Genomic DNA, 21,141 nt, shown 5'->3' with positions numbered 1-21,141 from the left:
AAGTATTCCACCAAAGGTTTTAGACCAGAGGTTGGAAGGCCAGGTTCAGGATCCACCTGACCTGAAGGGTAGGACGTCTGTAACCAGCGTCCTGACCGGTTCATCTTCCAGGGGTACCGCTCCAGTTGGGAGGGTGCAGAACTCTGGAAGGGGGTGCAGACGGTGGGAGAGCCCGCCTCTGATCCCGGTGCAACCTGAGGGGTTAAACCCTAGGTTGGGAGAGTGGTGTTCTAAGGGTACCCCTCGCAGGAGAAGGAACCCTAGAAGGTGAGGTAGGGGGAGGAGAGCCTCCCCTGTGACTCATGGTCCGCCTGGGGGTGTAGACCACAGGCTTGAAAACCAGTGGCAGTCTAGCCCTGTCCTACAGACAGGAATTGTGGAGAATGGCTACTATGTACCATGGGCTACTACCCCCCACTCTATGAATAGGCAAGGACCAGTGGCACTTGGGCGGCCTAGGGCCTGGTCCTGGCCACGGACAGCTTGGGCGTACCAGTGGGGTAGCCCAGTTGTTCCAGACAGTGTTTTTAGAAGGAATCCCAAGATTTACGCATACATCTGTTCATAACTTGCTTTGCTCACATTTATTTGTTTTTGATTCCCTCTGAAACAATTTCTTGATCAATTCAATATAAATACCTTTTTCAGATATAATTATTTTTCCGTGTGCTTTTTTTACTTTTGTGCTTTTGACATTGAATGTCTTCCTTATTGAAAGAACCTGTACCATTATCTTATGGTTACATTTTAGTTAGATTCTTGAGAACTAACTTTTTTTGACTGATGCCACTAAATTAATCCAACTCAGTAAACTAAATAAATCCCTTGTAGTTTTTTCCTACTTTGAATTACTCTCCGTGTGAGGGCATTTGTTATTTAGAGCCTGTCGAGGCTCTTCCGACGTTGGGGGCACATTATTTGTAAAAGTGTCAGACTGGGACACCCACGGGGGCATTTTGTGATTTTGAGTCCCCCAGAGAGGGACTCCACCGACGGAGGGCAACATTTCTTCAGAGCCCACGCGGCTCAGAGGGCAGTTGCATTCCGAGCCCGAGAGGCTCCAACGTCAAAGGGGGCATTTCTATTATTCCCTGAGTCTCCCGAGTGGGACTCCAACGACAGGGGCATTTGATTTCATGGCTGAGAGAGGCACAGTAGTATTTCGTGGCTCCACCTACATTCCTGGGGCATTTTGGGAGGTAGAGCGGCACCGGTTGGCAGTGGGCCACTCCCCCAGTGTGGTGTCAATTGTTTCTCGAGCCCACGAGGCTCCCACATGTGGCTGCATTGTTGTAATTAGAGCCCACGAGGCTCACACGTTGTTTTGGGCACCATTGTGATTCAGAAGCCCAGAAGAGATTCCCAGCTGCCCAGCACTTATTGGGCAGCTGCTCTGTTTAGGCTTTGTGCACCTCCTTTGGTTGCCTGTGCAGCCTGCCCTAACACTTTGGACACAGGGCGTTTCAGCCCCTGAGGGGCCATGTCGGCCTGGGGACAGTTTGTGTTGTGCCCTTGCAAGGGGTACATGTTTATGCCTCATTTGATATTTTGGCGCAAATGTGATTACCGGCCTAATGTGATTTCTGCATCATGTGTAATGCTTTTTGCCCTATACCTCTGAATGTCTGTTTATGCTTAGGAGGTTGTTTTACCTAGTATAGGTTATACTAGTGAGTTCATGGCTCCCTGCATGATATTTTCCTTAGATGGTTAGGGTTGCGTAGGTGGTACTTACCTTTGACCCGTGATTACTGGTTGTGTGCTACATTTGCTATTTGGTGCTACAGTTATTATATGTGCTACGTTCTAAAGTGTTATTCCTACAAAGTGCTAATTCTACCAAATGCTAGATCTAAGAGTGCTTATTCCTGACAGTGGTCCATGTGGCCCTGTCCCATGTATATAATCCCCTGTAAATTCTGCCCGTGCCTCTGGCACATTGTAAAGTGTGTGTTTACTATCTAAATGTGTTTTGTATTACAAAGGCTATTTTCACACATACCTTGTGTGGAGTTCCTTTTGTGGGGGGCCTGGGATGTTGTTGCTGGTGGGTGCGTTCGCAAATACTTAACTTACATTGCCTCCGGGATCAGCCTTGCTGCTCGTGTCACGTTGCTAAGGGGGTGAGCAGGGGTGTTGGACTTGGCCCTCTTGGCAGGGTCATCCCTGAACTTTTTGCTTTCCTCCAATATTTTCTCTGACCTTTTTTTGTTCGTTTAATGACTCTGGGTTTATCGACCCTAATGAACGGGTAGCTACTTACAGTGCACCAGAGTTTATCGACCCTAATGAACGGGTAGCTACTTACAGGGCAAGAGACTCAAACTCTGTTATTGACTTCATATTTGTGTCCCCAGGTTTGCTACAAAATGTTATTTTTTATAATGCTGTACAAACTACTTTTAGTGACCATAACCTAGTAGTTATGGAATTAAGTAATAAAAATTTAGCGATACTTGCTACAATTACAAAGACTGCCCCCCATATGGATTTATCTGTGCAAGACAGGGGTGGCGGGTCAAGTGGAGTAAAATTATCCCAGAGGATTTTGTCTTTGAACTTACCGAGAAGGTGGGAGATGAAATTAACACTTGTCTGGACCCTCTTAGGTTTGGAGGTGACATTATTACCTCCTTTGAAATTATTTGTAAACAAGTAAGCTCGAATCTAACATCTAAGACAAAACAAAAGGAGCAAAAACTGCATGGGTGGTTTGACGCAAAATGCTCAAAGGCCCACAGAGATTTATTGACAGCATTAAAAAAGTCACCCCGGGACACCCAAGTAGTGGCCAGATTAAGGAAAAATTATAAATCTATTGTAGAGACACGCAAGAAAGAGATTAAGAAAAATGCTTGGGACTCACTCTATGATAGGGCCACCCTGAGGGATAGTTCCAAATGTTGGGAAATCGTAAATACACCCTTGTTTAAGTGAGAAGGAAAACTCCCCGCTGGAATTAAATATATCTGAAAAAGATTGGTTGAACCACTTTGAAAAAATATATGGGAGCAATCTCCAGATAGACCCATTTGTACCAACAGTAAGTGAACAATCAGGGCCACCTTTGCGGTTCACCATTAAAGAAGTCCTTAAGGCTATTGAGGACACAACTGCTCATAAGGCCCCGGGCCCAGATGGGGTTCCTGCAGATATGTATAAATCCAACCCTTCCATATGGTCAATTGCCCTCACAAATATTTTCAATATAGCCAGCATCGATAAAAGCAGATTGCCTACGACCTGGTCACGGTCTACAATAGTCCCTATTTTTAAGAAGGGCCATAGGGGGAACGCAAGATGTTATAGGCCGATATCATTGTTGGATTCGTCCTTTAAAATACTAGGGAAGGTGATCCTAACTAAAATTGCAACGTGGGAAACCAACAATGACATCTTGTGTGATGCACAGTATGGTTTTAGATCTGGCAGAGGAACGGAGGACCAGTGCCTCAACTTACACCTAATAGTCAGTAAATACACTGTGGCCGCAGGGGGGTCAATCTATCTAGCGTTTATGGACTTGTCCACAGCTTTTGACCTAGTAAATAGGTCAAAGCTGTGGACCATGCTTTTGGATATGGGCCTAGACCAGGCATTGGTGTACTTCCTGGCTGATTTGCATAGGGACCTGAAAGCGGCCATACGCATGTCACAAGATGGGAAGTGTATGGCTGATTTTAAGTCCGGGAGGGGAGTACGACAGGGGTGTATTTTGGCCCCAATGTTATTTTCTTTATATATTAATTCATTAAGTGCAAATTTGGCGGCGGCATCTGTAGACGTCCGTGTATGGGGGGTACTAAATTACCAGTATTATTATATGCTGACGATACAGTGCTGCTGTCGAGGACTCCCATAGGTTTGCTACGCCTCCTAAATTCCTTTGGGAATTTTATGCAAAACCTGGAACTTGTAATTAATGTGGAGAAATCGCATGTGATGTTTGTGGGGAAAGGAAGGAATAATACCAAGACCCTCTCGTGCAATGGCTCAGTAATATCAAAAGTAAAAATCTTCACATATCTTGGTGTAGTGTTTGATGACCTGGGCAGCTGGGCCCCTCAAGTGGCCAATAAAAGAGTAGCAGTGAAAAAGTCATCGGCTGCAATACTTGGCTTTGCGAAAAGACTGGGTGGGAAACCTCCTGAGGCCATTTTGGCGATCTACCGAGCCAAAACTATGGCCATAGCCAGGTATGGGGCAGCAATTTGGGGTTATAAAGACCTATCTTTGATTCAAAGAGAGGAAAATAAATTTCTGCGATCCCTCTTGGGTCTTCCCCAATCCACTTCATCTTTTGCGGTCCATGCAGAGTTGGGTATGGGTTATATTGTGGACATGTTAAACATGGCACCGCTTTTACTATGGATCAGAACTTGGCTTAACCCCAAACTTACACTGAATCATAAAATTATTAAAGATGGTTTGGGGCGGATAGAGTGACTGATATTAAATGGTTGGCATACATCAAAACATCCACTGCACTCCTGGGTCGACCGGAACTATATTTAAATCCGGAAAATTTGAATAAAGATGATATTAACTGGGTAAAACAAAATTTCATTAGGACCCGAGAAATGGGTAGAGAGTCGATTGAAATCTCTAAACCGACAGTAAGATCACATTTTATGCTGATTAACTCAATGTCAATGCAACTGTATCTGACTGTTGTTACATGTCCTTATCATCGTTGGTTGCTAACTAAATTTAGATTTAATCAGGCACACTTTCTGTTGGGTACCTATGAGAACTGGTGCACGCCAATGGAAAATGCACCATGTGAATGTGATAATTTTTCCGATCAGGATTTGATACATTTTATCTTTTTCTGTCCCTTCTTCTCGGAAGGCAGGGTAAAGTATATTAAGCCTCTCCTGAGGGATATGGGGTTCCTACAGCTGAAACCAGCACTGTTGTTTTTACAATTAATGGAAAATCATCGGGTGATGTTCTGTGTAGCCAATTTTCTGATTGCATCTATCCGTGCTAGACGGAAGAGACTCCATATGAGTCTAGATGGAGTTAATGTAAAGGTTTGCCCTATACCTGGTAGTATGAACTAATTTCTAGGCTCTGGTCCAACCCACATATATTTTTATAAAGGAATATGAATTATTTTCTGATAATAGTGTAATTCCTGTGTGCTAGGTCATTCTATATGTATTTGTTAATGAATTTTAAATGTACAGTATTTTTATAGCTTTGTATGATGTTTTTATGTATTTGTATAGCATACTTTTATGATTTTTATTTAATCGAATAAAGTGCTTTTGACTTGACTTGACTCTGGGCACTTTACCACTGCAGACCAGTGCTAAAGTGCATATGCTCTCCCTACTGAAAAGTGTATATGTGATTGGATTCCATGATTGGTTTATTTGGTTTACTGTCAGACCCCAGTAAAATGCACCAGGAGTGCCAGGGTTTGTAAATACAAATGCTGCTGGTGGGCTTGCAGCATTGGTTGTGCCACCCACAGAAGCGGCCTAGTAAAATGTGCCTAAGGTCTGCCATTTCAGAACCTGAAGACTGCACGTCTGGTACTGTCATGCTAACTGCATAAGTACATCTACTTGCCAGTCCCTAAACCTTCCCATAACTCCATATTAGTCACCCCTATGGTAGGCCCCAGGGCAGGGTGCATTGTAGCATAAGGTAGGACATGCCCTGATGTGTGTGGCATGTCCTAATAGTGAATTACAGCCATTTTCGTTTTTCACTATTGTAAGGCTACCTGTTCTCATAGGCCAGAATGGGCTGCTGGAATTCTTACACTCTATAAACCCAGCAGGCTCAGGGAACATGGTAGAAAGTCAAGTTTAGTATGCCTGAACTCAGAATAATAAACTACTTCTTTTAGTAAAGTTTATTTTAATATCCTGTGTTTGCAAATGCTACTTTTAGAAAGTTAGCATTTGCTTGCCTGACTATTTCAGCCCGCCTCTGCCAGGATTTGTATCTGCTATCTGGTTTGTGTGAGTGACAGGGCTGGGGAATTCCAGGGGACAGTCTGGGATGCCAGGCGGTGAATAGAGGGATTACCCCCAGGATAGGTGGGAGGAGTGCCCCTTGACTCTGAATATGGCTGTGCTATGCCACTACAATGCTGGCTCCACCTCCTGCGTAGTGTCTGATGTCCCTGCCCTGCACCCTGAAAGAAGAAGGCAGCTTCCTGTCAACAGAGTGCTCCAAAACTGGGTTGAACCAGGCTCAGGCTCCCTGGCCTGTAAAGACAAAAGGATTGGTGTATAAAAGAAGGAGCCCTGCTCCTAAGAAACTAGATCCTGTTGACGCCAAGAAGAAACTCTGCCTGAAGAGAAGGTCCTGGGAAAGCTGCACGGAGGACTACTGCCTCTAATCCTGAGAGACTGGCCTGTGGTGGGTGCCTTGCTGCAAGAACAAGAGAGGAAGAAAAAGACTGAGAGACTTTTTTAATCTACTTGTGCATTGACAATCTCCAAGGGCTTGCTGGTGAACTTGCCCCCTGAACTGCGCCCCAGGAACAGTTTGCGCAACCCCCCCCCCCCCCCGAAGAAGAAGCTGTGGCGTTTGCTGTTTATCCCTGCAGCGCTGAGTAAAGGAGAGCTGAGAGTGTCATGCACCCTCACCGCGCTCTCTACGAATCTGTGCCCCCGTGTCCTCTGAGCACCGAGACTGTGGCCTTGATCGCGTCGCCAGCCACAAAGCAAACAACAGACCTTCGCAGGTACAAGCACCGTGACTGCACCCGTTCCGAGCCGTAGCTCGCATCGTGAAGAGGGACCTGTCTGGTCCGAACATCGCATCCTACTGATCTCCGCATCGTAGGCTGCACCGTAACGTCGGACTCTGCTTTTGATTGTGCTCCCTTTGACCCGTGCACTGAGAAACGCAACCCGCAGCTGTTGAGGTGTATCACTGCGGGTCGTAGAGCGGCTGGTACGTCACATCATGTTGACCGTACCGCCGCCAGCACCACCTGCAGCCGCTTCCCCTCCAGAGTAGAAGCGTACGCTGTGGGTTCGCCTGCCCCCTTAACAACGTACCGTCGACTACGACACATCTACAGAGCCTCGAGCCGTAGCTGCCGCCCAAGAAGACATCACAACGTGAGGAGATTGGCCCCGCATCTGTCCGCCACAAACCCCCCTAATAAAATCAAGGTTCTGTGCCCAGAGCGCCTCAAACTGTGCGCCAGCGAGTTGCGCTTGCAACCAACGACTTGCACCGCTCTCGCTGCTAAATTTGCCCAGTACGCTGAAATCGTACCAAAGTACGAGCCGCACAAGCCTGGTACGGCTCGTACCACTGTTTAATATTGCCTACGGAGTACGCGTCTCATGCGGGACGCGTGAGAAATAGTGAGGCCCCTTCTCCGGGAATCGGACCACACGCACAAGAGCGCGAAAGGAGTAGCAGACCTTGAATGAGCCGCAATAACCATCGTAACTGTGCCTGAAGCCTAGCGAGCCAGCTGTGGGATATTTAACCCCTTCTAGGCCCCGAACGTGGCAACTAAGGCCCCTACCTTACTGTTGAACATTGTATCATCACTGGTAAAGTGACTTGACACATTTTGAAGTACGGGGAAGCCGTTTTTAGAGTGATTGAAGATATTCTAAGTACTGTTCTTGATATTCAAGAACTGTGGCAACATTTTAAAGAGTAACTGGAACATTTGAAGTCTGTATGTACAAGCCTGCTTAAGAGTATATATATATATGAATGAACTTGGAGCACCTGAGTGATTATGCAGAGCAGCCCAGGAAGAAGAGGCTGTGTCCTCGAAACGCGTAGGCTGAAGAAATGCAATTTTTACTCTAAAATGAAATCCCGGTTTCTCGTGAATAAAAGCCTGTTGGTGACAGCTGCTGTGTGTGCATCTTTAAGCTTTCGGGCCTTTGGACTAAATATATATATATATATATATATATATATATATATATATATATATATATATATAAAGCCTATATTTTTACATAACTTACAGTCTGGTGTCTCTGTGTGGTGGGTCTGCAATTCATTGTGTATGTTAGGACAAATGCTTAACCCTGTGTACTCTGGAGTTTAGCCTTGTCTGCTCGCGCCACGCCGCCTAGAGGGTGAGCAGGGGTTATTTCTGAGAGTAAGTCCCTTGCCCTGACTTAGAGGAGAGGGTCCCTGCTTGTCACAAGTGAATACTTGATCCAACCAAGGACCAATTCTAACAAGAGGTTATCTTTGGAGTGTAACTTCCTTGCTCCAACTAGAGTGGTGGTTTCTGCCTGACTTTGGCGCAAGCCTCAGCCAACCAGAAATCCCATTTCTAACATCTGTACTCACTGAAGAGACTTCTGAGTTGATGCTCTGTGAATTTTCTCCTTGTCTTTACCCACTGAAGAGACTGCTGAGTTGATGTTCTGAGTTTTCTCCTTGCATGTACTCACTGAATAGACTTCTGAGTTGATGCGCTCTCAGTTTTCTCCTTGTCTTTGCCCACTGAAGAGACTTCGGAGTTGATGCTCTGTGAGTTTTCTCATTGTCTGTACTCACTGAAGAGACTTCAGAGTTGATGCTCTATGAGTTTTCTCCTTGTCTGTACTCACTGAAGAGTCTTCGGAGTTGATGCTCTGTGAGTTTTCTCCTTGTCTTTACCCACTGAAGAGACTTCTGAGTTGAAACCTTGCTGAAGAACTCATTATATGCTATGATGTGCCTCCTGGGAAGGTCGTCAGTGATGGCAATTTTTTTTTATAACATATTTTATTGGGTTTTCATGGTACATTCTGGGCCGTGGCCATACATATACATTTTGATAGTGGAATAGATTGAAAGTACCAAAACATGCATAATATTGTAACTCTTGCAAGGCCTGCAGGTAAAACAACAGAAACATGGCACAGATAGTCTCAGATCCCATACGTCTTGGAAAGTTCAATTGATTATCAATACAGACGGTTACATGTTGTAGTAAAGGTTGCTCAGTGGCCAATACGATGTAAAAATAAATCTTATCGGGGTCCGGAGGGGGAATGGGAGGTAAATCTATGCCTCGATAAATTGCCCAGCTGGACCATATTTTTCTTTGCTTCTGGGGACAGCCTAGGGCCTTGAACACATCAATGTCCACACCCATACATTGATCCATGGCCTTTTTCTACCCACCCATCGTTGGAGGGGAAACCCCCCTCCATAGCTGGGCGATATCACAGTTAGCAATAGTGAGGGCCAAAGTGAGTAAGTGTTGCTTGTACCAGTTCCCACCTATCCCTTCAGTGCTCTAGAGAAGGACCAGGTGGGAGAGCCCATGATAACACCTCACCTAGACAGGACGAAATCATCTGCCAAAATGGCTATAATGTTGTACAACTCCAGGCGGTGGTGTGTGTGAAAGTCCCCTCTTCTCCCCCGCATCTCAGACACATGGGAACTGGATAATGCCCATCTTGTACAGTCTAGATCGTGTGTAATATACCTGATGTATGTACTTAAATTGTATGAGGCGGGATTTTCATTTTTATCAAATTGCATCTACCTATCAATCCTATAGGGAGCCTATGCCAAATTTTTAGCAATTTGATAGTTTCTTTTAGAAGCGGTTCATAGTTTAAATTAATGATCTGGTTAATCTTTGCTGCTAATTTTATCCCCAAATAAGTCACAGTAGCACATAAGCCGATGTTAGAGTAATGGAGCCCAGCTGTAGTAAGCACTTGAGTTTTATGCATATTTATTTTGTACCCTGCAACTCTACCAAATTTTTCTGCTTCTTCCCCAATATTTATTATAGCTTCAGTCTGATTAGCTGCATAAACCGCGATATCGGTGTAAGCCGTAATTTTAAGATTAATAGTACCCGCTTCCAATGATTTAATATGTATGCAGTTCTTTAATGAGCACAAAAATGGCTCTATATACAGAGCGAATAGCAGTGGGGCCAGAGGGCAACCCTGCCTTGTCCCACACTGAATCTGAAATGGAGGTGAGCATAGTCACCAAAAAGATAACCTGCGGGTTGCAATATAAGGCCTTTACACACGTCATAAACGGAGTACCAAAACTAATTGTTGACAGTACTGCCCATAAGAAATCCCATCTAACGCGATCAAACGCTTTTTCTGCGTCTAAAAATATCATCCCAAATTCAATCCCCTTTTTATCTGCAAAGTCAAACGCTCCTATAGCTGTATTTATTTGAGTAGTTCAAGTTCAAGTTCAGGGATTTATATAGCGCACTACTCACCCAGAGGGTCTCAAGGCGCTTGGGGAGGGGGGGTTCATTTTTTGTCGAATAGCCAGGCTTTAAGTTCTTTTCTGAAGGAGATGTGGTTTTGTGTAAGGCGGAGGTGAGTGGGGAGTGAGTTCCAGGTCTTGGCCGCCAGGAAGGAGAAGGATCTACCACCCATGGTGGATTTTCGGATGCGCGGGACTGCGGCGAGGGCTTGATTGGAGGATCTTAGTTGGCGGGTGGGTGTGTAGAAGGACAGTCGAGTGTTGAGGCATTCGGGTCCTAGTTTGTAGAGGGCCTTGTGTGCGTGGGTGAGGAGACGGAACATAATTCTCTTGTTGACCGGAAGCCAGTGGAGGTCTTTTAGGTGTTCGGTAAAGTGATCTTGGCGAGGGATGTCCAAAATGAGTCTCGCTGATGCGTTTTGGAAGCGTTGGAGTTTTTTCTGTAATTTGGCTGTGATTTCGGCGTATATTGTGTTTCCATAGTCCGGTCGACTCGTGACTAGTGCGTGGGTGACAGTCTTTCTTGTCTCGGGGGGGATCCAGCGGAAGATTTTTTTGCGAATACGAAGTACGTTGAAGCAGGAGGATGAGACTAAGTTGACTTGTCTTGACATCGAGAGTGAGGAGTCTAGGATGAAGCCAAGGTTACATGCGTGGTCTGTAGGTATGGGTGCTGTGCCCAGAGCCGAAGGCCACCAACAGTCGTCCCAGGCAGAGGGGGAAGATCCTAGGATGAGCACCTCCGTTTTGTCTGAGTTGAGTTTTAGGCGGCTGTGTTTCATCCATTCGGCTACTTCTTTCATGCCTTCGTGAAGATTGGTTTTGGTGGTGTTAGGGTCTTTGGTGAGGGAAAGGATTAACTGGGTGTCGTCGGCGTAGGAGATGATGTTAAGGTTGTGTTGGCGCGCGATGGATGCGAGTGGGCTCATGTAAACGTTAAAGAGGGTGGGACTGAGTGATGATCCTTGTGGTACGCCACAGATGACTTCAGTGGCCTCTGAGTTGAATGGGGGGAGTCGGACTCTTTGAGTTCTCCTGGCGAGGAACGATCTGATCCAGTCCAAGGCTTTTCCTTGTATGCCGATGTTCCTGAGGCGTTGTATAAGGGTGCTGTGACAGACTGTGTCGAAAGCGGCGGAGAGGTCGAGTAGAATGAGGGCCACTGTTTCTCCGTTGTCCAGTAGTGTTCGGATGTCGTCTGTCGCTGCAATGAGGGCAGTTTCGGTGCTGTTTGGCTCGAAATCCGGACTGAGAGGGATCGAGGGAGTTGTTGGATTCAAGGAAGGCGGCGAGCTGGCTGTTGACGGCTTTCTCAATGACTTTGGCAGGGAATGGGAGGAGGGATATGGGTCGGTAGTTTTTAAGTTTAGAGGGGTCTGCAGTGGGTTTCTTCAGGAGGGCGCTGAGTTTGGCGTGTTTCCAGCTGTCTGGGAAGGTGGCAGAGTTGAACGAGCAGTTGATGACATCACGGAGAAGGGGTGCGATGATGGAGTCTGCTTTGTTGAAGATGTGGTGGGGGCAGGGGTCGGTTGGCGAGCCAGAGTGGATTGAGTTCATTAGGCGGATGGTGTCTTCAGTGGTGATTGGGTTCCAGGCGCTGAGGTTGTTAGTTGGCAGTGTAGGTTCTGAGGGGGGTGGGGAGGGTTGTCTCGAAGCTGTTGTGAATGTCGGCAATTTTGTTGTAGAAGAAGGAGGATAACGCATCGCAAAGGTCTTGGGAGGGAGTGATGTTGTTAGATGCTGCGGTGGGGTTGGTGAATTCTTTGATGATGTCCTTCCCAATAATAAAACCATGCTGTATGTCTGATACTAAATGAGGCATTAGTGGAACTAATCGAGTTGCAATAATTTTTGAGAAGATCTTAGCATCAGTGGTAATAAGAGAGATTGGTCGATATGATCCGCATTCTATAGGTGGTTTGCCCTTTTTCGTAAAAAATATAATTTGTGTTATGTTCCATGAATTTTGGTATTCGTCCATTACTTGCCACTGCTTGAATCACTCTACTCATTGGCTCTAGCAGTATCTTTTTAAAAGATTTTTAGAATTCTAAAGGTAATGAATCATCTCCCGCCACCTTTCCTGTTGGTAGTGTCATTATCGCCCGTTCAACCTCCTCCACTGATAATGTATCCTCAATTGTAATTGCCTCATAACCATCTAGCACTGGTATATTACTATCCTCAATATACCCATCAATCTGCCAGATTTGGGGCCCATATCAGTGAGTAAAGACGCAGATAAAACATATGAAATTGCTCCAAAATTGTCGCTGTTTCCATGTGCAGATGTCCATCAGCCCCCCTTATAGAACTTATTCTTGTTTATGCTTTTGCCTCTGCCATTTGATAGGCCAATAACGGACCCCATATTCATATTTTTCAAGTCGGCATTTGTTATAGCTTATGGCCATTTTGTCTCTTATAAACTTCTTTACTAACACTCTAGCGTCAATTAATGCTAGGAATAGAGTCTCCTGATTTATATGGCCCTTTTTCACTGCTTCCACCTGCTGCAATCCGAGATCTCTTAGAGTGCTTAGCCGGAGCTCCATTTCGTTTTTACGTTTCTTAATTTGAGAGAAAATATATTTTTGTGTAAGACCCTGGGCAAATGCTTTCATTGTATCCCAAACAATTATTGGTGAAGCTGTCCCTGTATTAATTCTAAAAAATTCTTCTAATTCTCGCGCCATATTATCCAAGTAATCACCATCTGTCAGTAAGTATCTCTGGAAAGATTTCCATATCTGTTGTTCAAATTAGGCCCTCCGATACCCATGCCATATCTATTCTTGAGTAAGATTTATGAGGAGCTGAGAAGAATGTATATCCTGGTATTGTCGCATGTTTATTTCTCCATAGGTCTTTAACTGAGTGTAGCCTTGCCAATTGAAGTATGGCGGCCCGCGCATTACACATTCTTTGAGTCCATCCTTCCCCGGAAGAGTCTACACCGTAATCTATGACGCAATTAAAATCCCCCATGATTAGTTTTTCGCCCTCCCAGTTTAACAATTCCATACTAAGATATTCGAAAATAGCACAATCATCCACATTGGGGCCATATATTGCACAAATCACCCATTTTTTACTCCCCTTCTCAAACTGTATAATAGCCCACTTCCCTCGCTTGTCCGACTGGGTTTTTAGCACTCTGCAATTAAACCTTTTATCTATTAAGATCGCTACTCCTTCCGCAAATATTGATTGAGTAGTACATATGATAACCTTGTACCCCAAATGTTTTAGCAAATTACAGTCTTTGTAAGTGATATGAGTTTTAAGCATTGGCGAATTTTGCGAATTCGCGGATCGTGAATTTGCGTACTCACAAATTCGCAATCCGCAAAATCCGCGAACTCTCGCGAATTTGCGGATTTTTTCTTTTTTTTGTGTTCGCAAGGGTTTCTGCCAGTTCGCAAGGGTTTTGTACCAGTTCGCAAACGCGAACTTACATGTCGGGTCGCAACGGTAGTGACTATGTTGTTTCTACGTCTGGTTCATCACAGCACCCTCTGTTTCACCACTGCCACCCTCTGGTTCACCCATGCCACCCTCTAATACATCACTGCCATCCTCTGGTTCATCACTGTAGATTATGGGGGTAAAGCACACCTGCCCAGCTTCAACTGACATGAATTCATTTAGGGTTGATTAATGTGTCAGTGAGTCTGGCACCTGCTTCCTTATCTGTAATTGTTTTCTGTTGCAGTGCAATTTTTTTTCACAGGACCTTTGTGGCCTACTTGTAGCTACTCTCTGAGCCTGCTGTGAGGGTCAGAGCAGGGTCATAGAATAGTTGCAAGTAGGCAACTGAACTCTGGAGGGGGTCCTCAGGAAGCACTACAGGGAATGGTTACTAATGATGAGGTTGAACTTTTGCACCTGTTTAGTGCTTTCAGTTTTGCAAAAATCGTTTTTCTGCAATTTCGCGGGATTCGCGGGGCGCGAATTTGCGCTAGATAGAATTCAGAAGCCTCGAATTCGTGCGAATATGCGATTTGTTTTTTTGTGGCGTGTTAGTTCGCAAGGTTTTGTGCGTTTTAGCGAGCCGCTTGTAGCGCAACGGCGCGAAGTTACCCTCGCGGTCGTTCACGGGCACGGCCATCTTGTTAGCGTGACGTATTTCCGTTACCGGGCGCTATGTGTAATCTCGCAAAGTGTGCGGCTCGCTAGTACAAGTTCGCGTGTGATAGCGAGGGAAATCTCACGCGAACGTATCCACGCGGTTGTGAACGGGCGCGGCCATCTTGTTTCTCATTCATTGCTATGGTTCTGGGCATGCTTTCTGTATCCTCTGTCAATCTCTGCCATCCTCTGCTTGTTTGAAGTTTTTTTTAATCTATTTTACTTATTATCTATCCCTCTATTTTTCTAGCTGTATATTTTTGTGTTTTCTGCTACTTTTGGTTAATTTTAAACTACTTTTTTAAACTCTTTTCTTTTCTTCTTCCCTATTCTATTTCTTATTTCTTATTTACCTTCCTTTCTGCCAAGACCATGGTAAAGAGAGCCGGGAAGCAGCCTGAGAAGGGGAAGGGTCCCGCACCCCGTGCCCGGCTCCCGTGCGGGCGTTTGATGGGGGAGACAGTCACAGCCCGGGAGATCTTTAGCGCGGAGGAGGTGGCCGCGCTAGTTTTTTTATGTCCAGCGCCACCTCCCCAGGACCATCATGGCAGGCGGCAAGATCGCTAGCGGCTACGGGATCCGGGAGCGCCGGAAGCAGTGGGAGAAGGTGTGCCGGGCTATGTACCAACACTCTCGGGTCCGGTGCACCTACAACCAGGCCACCCACCGTTGGACGGATCTCCTGGACCGGGAACACGACTTGATCGACCTCGAGATCCCCGGGCTTGGTGAGTAGTAGTAGCCATTTCTTCACTACTCTGTTTTCTCCTGCTCTGTGTGTTATTATAGTGCAAATTTTTGTTCTTTACCAAGAGCAATAATGCTGCTGATTACATTGTACGTAAATTATATTTCTAAATCTTCTGTACATTTCAGGTGCACTGCTCTCCTTCTCAGTAGCGTTGCTACTATGCTTATTTGTTTTCGATTTTGTGTTCATTTCATTGGCCTGAGAAAATATGTATGAGTGTAGTTTAAAGAACTGCGTAATGCTAGACACTAAGGGTCAGATTTTTAATTACCGGCGCATCCCTGCAAAGTAGCAGGGATGTGCCAGTAATTGTGCGCCACCCCACCACCACCCATGGTGCGCCGTATTTACAATGTGGCGCACCATGGGCCCAAAATGTCACCGAAGCATTACCCATCTGTGCCGTAAAGGTGGCGCATTGCTGGAGTTGCATCGCAAAGATGGCGCAGCTCCAGCAATGCTCTGGGGTGCCCTATCTCCCCAATGCTGCGTCAAGCCGTACGTCTGCTTCAAGCAGGCGCAGGGTTTGGGTCACGCATCATTGTCCTAAAAGTGACGGATTGAAATCTTGAAATTTCCCTCAGCCACTTTTAGGATGCGTTCCTGCGCAAGAACGCCCTCCCTTGCTCCGGAACGCCCCCTGATGGGGCAGGGCTTTACAACGTGATGCATCTCCCATATGCGTCACGTTGTTAATATACGCCGCACCATGGCGCCTCTTTTGTTCTGCCGCTGCATCACAAAAGTCACGCAACAACGGAGCAAAAATCTGCCCCTACAGACTCAAGTGCAGTCCTTCCTTTGTACACCTGGCAATAAGAAGAAATAGTGGTGGTGGATTGATAGTTTTAGTATTTTAATGACTGGTTAATGTAGTAGGAAACTTTTTAGTGTTGTCGCTGATCTGCAATCACGATGGAGTTTGTCTGTCACTTCGTGTGCTGCGGACTGCTGCCTGCCAGTCCTAGGCGAACCTTTTTAGTAGTTTGTTTAGTGAGTTACATAACTTTCCAAGTCGACAGTCCGCAAATCAAGCAATACTAATATCGTAGTAGACCACATGATAGGTCAATATATCCTGTGGAATAGTTGTCTATTTGCTATTTCACCAAAATATTTTGTTATTGTTCTTTTGAAATGTTTGATTTGGTTGACAACAATTATCCATGTTTTCGGGTCTTTCATTCTTTCATGTTGTACATCAGCTCCCCCCAGGGGCAAGAGGACATTGGAGGAGGCTGCTGCTGCTGAACAAGGCCAGGATCGGTTAGGCGAGGGCTCTTTTGCTGGCCCCGGTATGTTTTAATTTTAATATAGAGTACCTATTTTTTCCTAGCATTCCTCATTCAATTTTTTCTAAATCGTCTTGGATCTTCTTGAAGACTGTATATAAATTCTTATCCTGTCTCGACTATGACTCCCTGTGGTATTACTAGATTATTCTTATTAGTCTGTCTGTGTAGCTAACTAAGATAGCACATTTGGCAAAAGGTGTTAAACGAAACTCCCATTCTAGTCAGCAATAGCTCTATGCACTGAGTGCAGTCCTCTGGGATTGTCTATAATGTCTTTTCAAGCCTTCTAAATGTTTATGCTTTGACTATTACCAACAATAAAAAGGTGAATGACCACCAAGAAAGAATAAAATACTACTTTACTTTTGGTTTGGATAGGAGGACAATCCATACTACTACTGTTGCAGGGACAAATCTGCACAAACAGAACTATGGACACTAAATAGTGCATTTTTTGTCAATTATAATAGGCGCAGGTAGACTTCTTCCTGAATCCCCTGGTACAAAAGACCCCCTCCTACATTAAAGATACCAAACACCTATTACAGGTAATCAACAATATTACCTTCATCCCCGACACACAATTACTGGTAGGGCTTGATGTGGAAAGCCTGTACACCAGTCTTCCACAAGATGCCACCCTGCAGGTACTACATGACATCCTGGAAGCATCACCCTGGCCTTACCACACTCCGAGGAGCTTCGTACTGGCATGTGCAGCCCTCGCTCTGAAAGAAAACTATTTCGAGTACGACGGCACCTTCTACCTGCAAACAAATGGAACTTCCATGGGCAGTGTTTTCGCGCCGAGTGTGGCTGGACTTTATGTAGAAACTTGGTACCTAACAAAATCTGGTCCCAAAGGAGCCACACCAATTGTAACTCTCGTAATGTGATTTACTTACTTACGTGTACGTGTGGCCTCAGATATGTGGGCATGACCACACGCAAAGTCAGAACCAGGATAACCGAGCATCGCAGCATGATGCGATGCAAAAAGAACATTAGTAAATTGACTAACCATTTCATCACCCACTGCCACACACCCAATGACTTCTCCTGGACAGTCATTGAGCAAATCCCTGAAAGCCCCATCAACAATGATAAAAAACTGCTCAATAAAGAACAAAGATGGATATACCGTCTTTCCACATCTACCAATGGCCTGAACGATGCCATCCCCTGGAACTCTCTGTCTATCGTATGATTACCCACTTACTGAGTAACCCCCAGAACCCCTCTGCATTTTTGGGTCGTCTTATTCCTGAATATTGGGTCCTGTTGCCCCCGCTTGTCACCTTTACTGTACTCCCAAATTATCATCAGCCTTCGTGACAAGCCTTGCTATTTTTTAATTTGTAATTTTTAATTTGTAATTTTCACATAATCACCATTTAACTCTTCGGTAATACCAGAGAGGGTCATTTTGCCCGCTAGTATAATTATCTGGCCCCATTCCACGGCGCATGCCCAGAGACAGCACATGTACTGTAGCTCGGCGCACAATCCAGGCGCCTAGCACAACCCTGACGCATGCGCGGCAACACCTCTCCACCACGCATGCGCCCATTTAGACAACCGCTTCGCGCATGCGCGAACACGAGCCACCACTACGCGCGCATGCACAAACACGAGCCACCACTACGCGCACCAGCGCTAGGCAAACGGCACACCTGTAGCGCGATTATGACTCGAGAATTCGAGTCTTTTCACCATTCCCTCCACCTCCAGGTGCCCTCACTTAGCCAATCAGCATCAGTATATAAACCAGCAGAACCAGCCATTACTTACTGGTTCTGCGAAGGAGGCACAACAGGTCCCACGCTGGCGCTGACCAGAAATCCTGTGAGTATGCTGATCTACCACCTCTACGCTGGGTAAGCGCTACCTTTTTCCCAACAGGTCTCCTAACCCCAGTGGTCCTACCTTTGTTTCCTATATAGGGTCAACCCCTTGCCACTTCAATAACCTTGAAGCCATACCTACCTAAAACTAGCGTAAGCCATAGCCCTTACGCCTGATTTTTTCACTTTCTTCACCATTGTTGAACATTTCCGTTTTTTTAACCACTTCACCATCGAAGTTCTAGTGCGATCATTCACCATAATGGTACCACCAGTACCATTACACTTGAGCCGTCAATAGTAAGCATGGGCGAATTTTGCAAATCTCGCGTTCGCGAATTTTGCGGATTTGCGAACTCGCAATTCGCAAAATCCGCGAATTCTCGCGAATTTGCGGATTTTTTTTTTGTGTTTGCGCGGGTTTCTGCCAGTTCGCGAGGGTTTTGTACAATTTCGCAAACGCGAACTTACCTGTCGGGTCACAAGTTTTGCGAACTTGTTGTTTCTACGTGTCCAGCCTGTTTGGGACACTCTTCTTCATCACTGCCACTCTCTGTCACCACTGCCACTCTCTGACTACTCATGCCACCCTCTGGCCCACCCATGCCACCCTCTGTTTCATCACAGCACCCTCTGGTTGTCCAGTCAGTGTACATTATTGTGGCAAAGCAAAGCACACCTTCCCTGCCTCAAGTGACCTGAATTAATTTGGGGCTGATTAATGTGTCACAGAATATTTTTTTAGCTGGCACCTGCTTCCTTAGTGCTTCCTGATTAGTGATCTTTTGCACTTGCTAAGTGCTTTCATTGTTGCAAAATTAGTTACAACACCTGCCCTGCACCAACTGACAATAATGAATTAGGGGCTGATTAATGGATTTGAACTTCCAGCCTGGCTCCTGCTTGTCTCCCTTAGCTGTAATTCAGGACCTTTGTGGCATATGTGTAACTATTCTGAGGTTCAGAGCAGGGTCACATAATAGTTGCAAGTAGGAAACTGAACTCTGGAGGGGCCCCTCAGGAAGCACTACAGGAAATGGCTACTCATGATGAGCCTGAACTTTTGAACCTGGTAAGTAGTTTCAGTTTTGCTAAGATCGTATTTCTGCAATTTAGCGCTTATTCGCGGGGCGCGAAGTTGTACTGGGAAGCCGCGAACTCACGCGAACAGTGCGAGCAAGCCATAAAATCCGCTGCTCGCGGATTTGCGGATTTTGCGGGAGATTCGCGAATCTCGCGGATTGCGAATTTACCGAAAATCCGCAAAATCTGCGAGCGAAATGGATTTTCCGCCCATGCTTAGTCAATAGCCTGCACCCCATCGCTATTAAGCCGGCTGTCATTACCTATGATAAATTTCTCCCAGTGACTCTTTTTCTCCACTGTATGTTTTGTCTATGTCCCTTTATGTTATTTGTACAGGTGATCTTGAGAAGGGAATCCCCCCTCTCACAGTTAGATACACTTTAGGGCGTGTAGACACATAGCCTGCACTACACATCCCCTAATTTTAATCACACACACTTTTACTTGTCCTGAAGAAAGCCAGATAACTGATAAGGCACTGGCTGAAACATGTTGACACATCAAAGGACGTAGGAGGTCGTAACCCGCCTCTAACGTCCCACAGCCTTATTTTTAACCGCTGGCGGAGGCCCATTTAATAAAGTGTTCTTACCCTCCGGGTACTGGGACCCCCGCCAAGCCGTTTTAAACTCACTTACTTAACACCCTTCACCGCACACACAGTGACATACCTGCTCCGCTGTAATCAGGCGTCGTAGCACACCCGGGACACGCTAGGTGTCACTGGGTGGGCCCGATGAAGAAGCATGCCACCAACTAGGTTGGTGGGTGAGGGCTTTCAAAAGACACCCAGCAGGTGCCATCTCCTTCTGACAAAATAATACTGAGTCACTATTATGATTATAATATAATATCATATCAACCCCATTCCAGCTAGTCCTTTTTTGATTATTTGAACATATAAACCGGGGATCTGGACTAGCTATCTGGTCCTCTCTCTCCCTCTTGATACACGCACTTATTGACAGCGCGCAGCTGTGAGAGTATACCTGACCATGGCCGAAAACCATGGCTTGACCTTTTCGGAAAGTGACTTGGCAGATATACTATCTGACCCGTCATTCCAAACGGATTTTAACATCTCCAGCACCATCGCACAGACCACTGATTGGGAGACCCTAACAGAGAAAAAGCGCAACAGGATACGCACTATCCTCCATGGGATAATCCTGGCCCAATATCTCAGAACTAATTCGGCTCCAAGAGGGCTTCTAGTATCCAACGCACCCAGGATCTTCCTTGATGACCCCACGTTCAGGAAGGACTGGGCCCAGATCGCCTGGCACTGTACCAGGGACTGGATGATACTCATCCTCAAGACAGCCAAACGCCTGTCAGACACACTATCCATTGAAATCGAAGAAACAGAGAGACACTTCAAAGCCACTATCACATCATTTAAGAAAAAACTAGATGACCAGAACAGGGAGATCAATGAGTACAAGGACTACCTGACCCAGGCTAAATTCAAAAAATTTGAGAAAGATCTCAAAAAATTCTCCTATGCCAAAGTATACCCATACTCGGACGAGAACTACACCCCGCCTACCAAAGAGACTAATATACCCAAACTCCTCAGGTGATGACAGCTCCGTCTCTAGTGACTCTAGCAGTGGATCACAAAAACGGGGAGGAAGAGGACGAAGAGGACAACGTTGGCCTAACCACTGGCAAGGAGGACAACCAAACCAATTCTATGGTTTCCCACCGAACTTAAGCCACATGCAAAATCCCTATTTTGGCTTCCCCAATATGTACCCCCCAGGACCTATGCCGGTTTTTGCAGGCAACCAGGGCCCCAATTTTCCTTTTTTAGGACGTGGCCACAGGACACGAGGTC

The sequence above is a fragment of the Lissotriton vulgaris genome, chromosome 2_2 (genome assembly GCF_964263255.1).
Source record: "Lissotriton vulgaris chromosome 2_2, aLisVul1.2, whole genome shotgun sequence".
In the NCBI taxonomy this organism is placed as follows: domain Eukaryota; kingdom Metazoa; phylum Chordata; class Amphibia; order Caudata; family Salamandridae; genus Lissotriton; species Lissotriton vulgaris.
Note: the sequence above shows the minus strand (reverse complement) of the source record.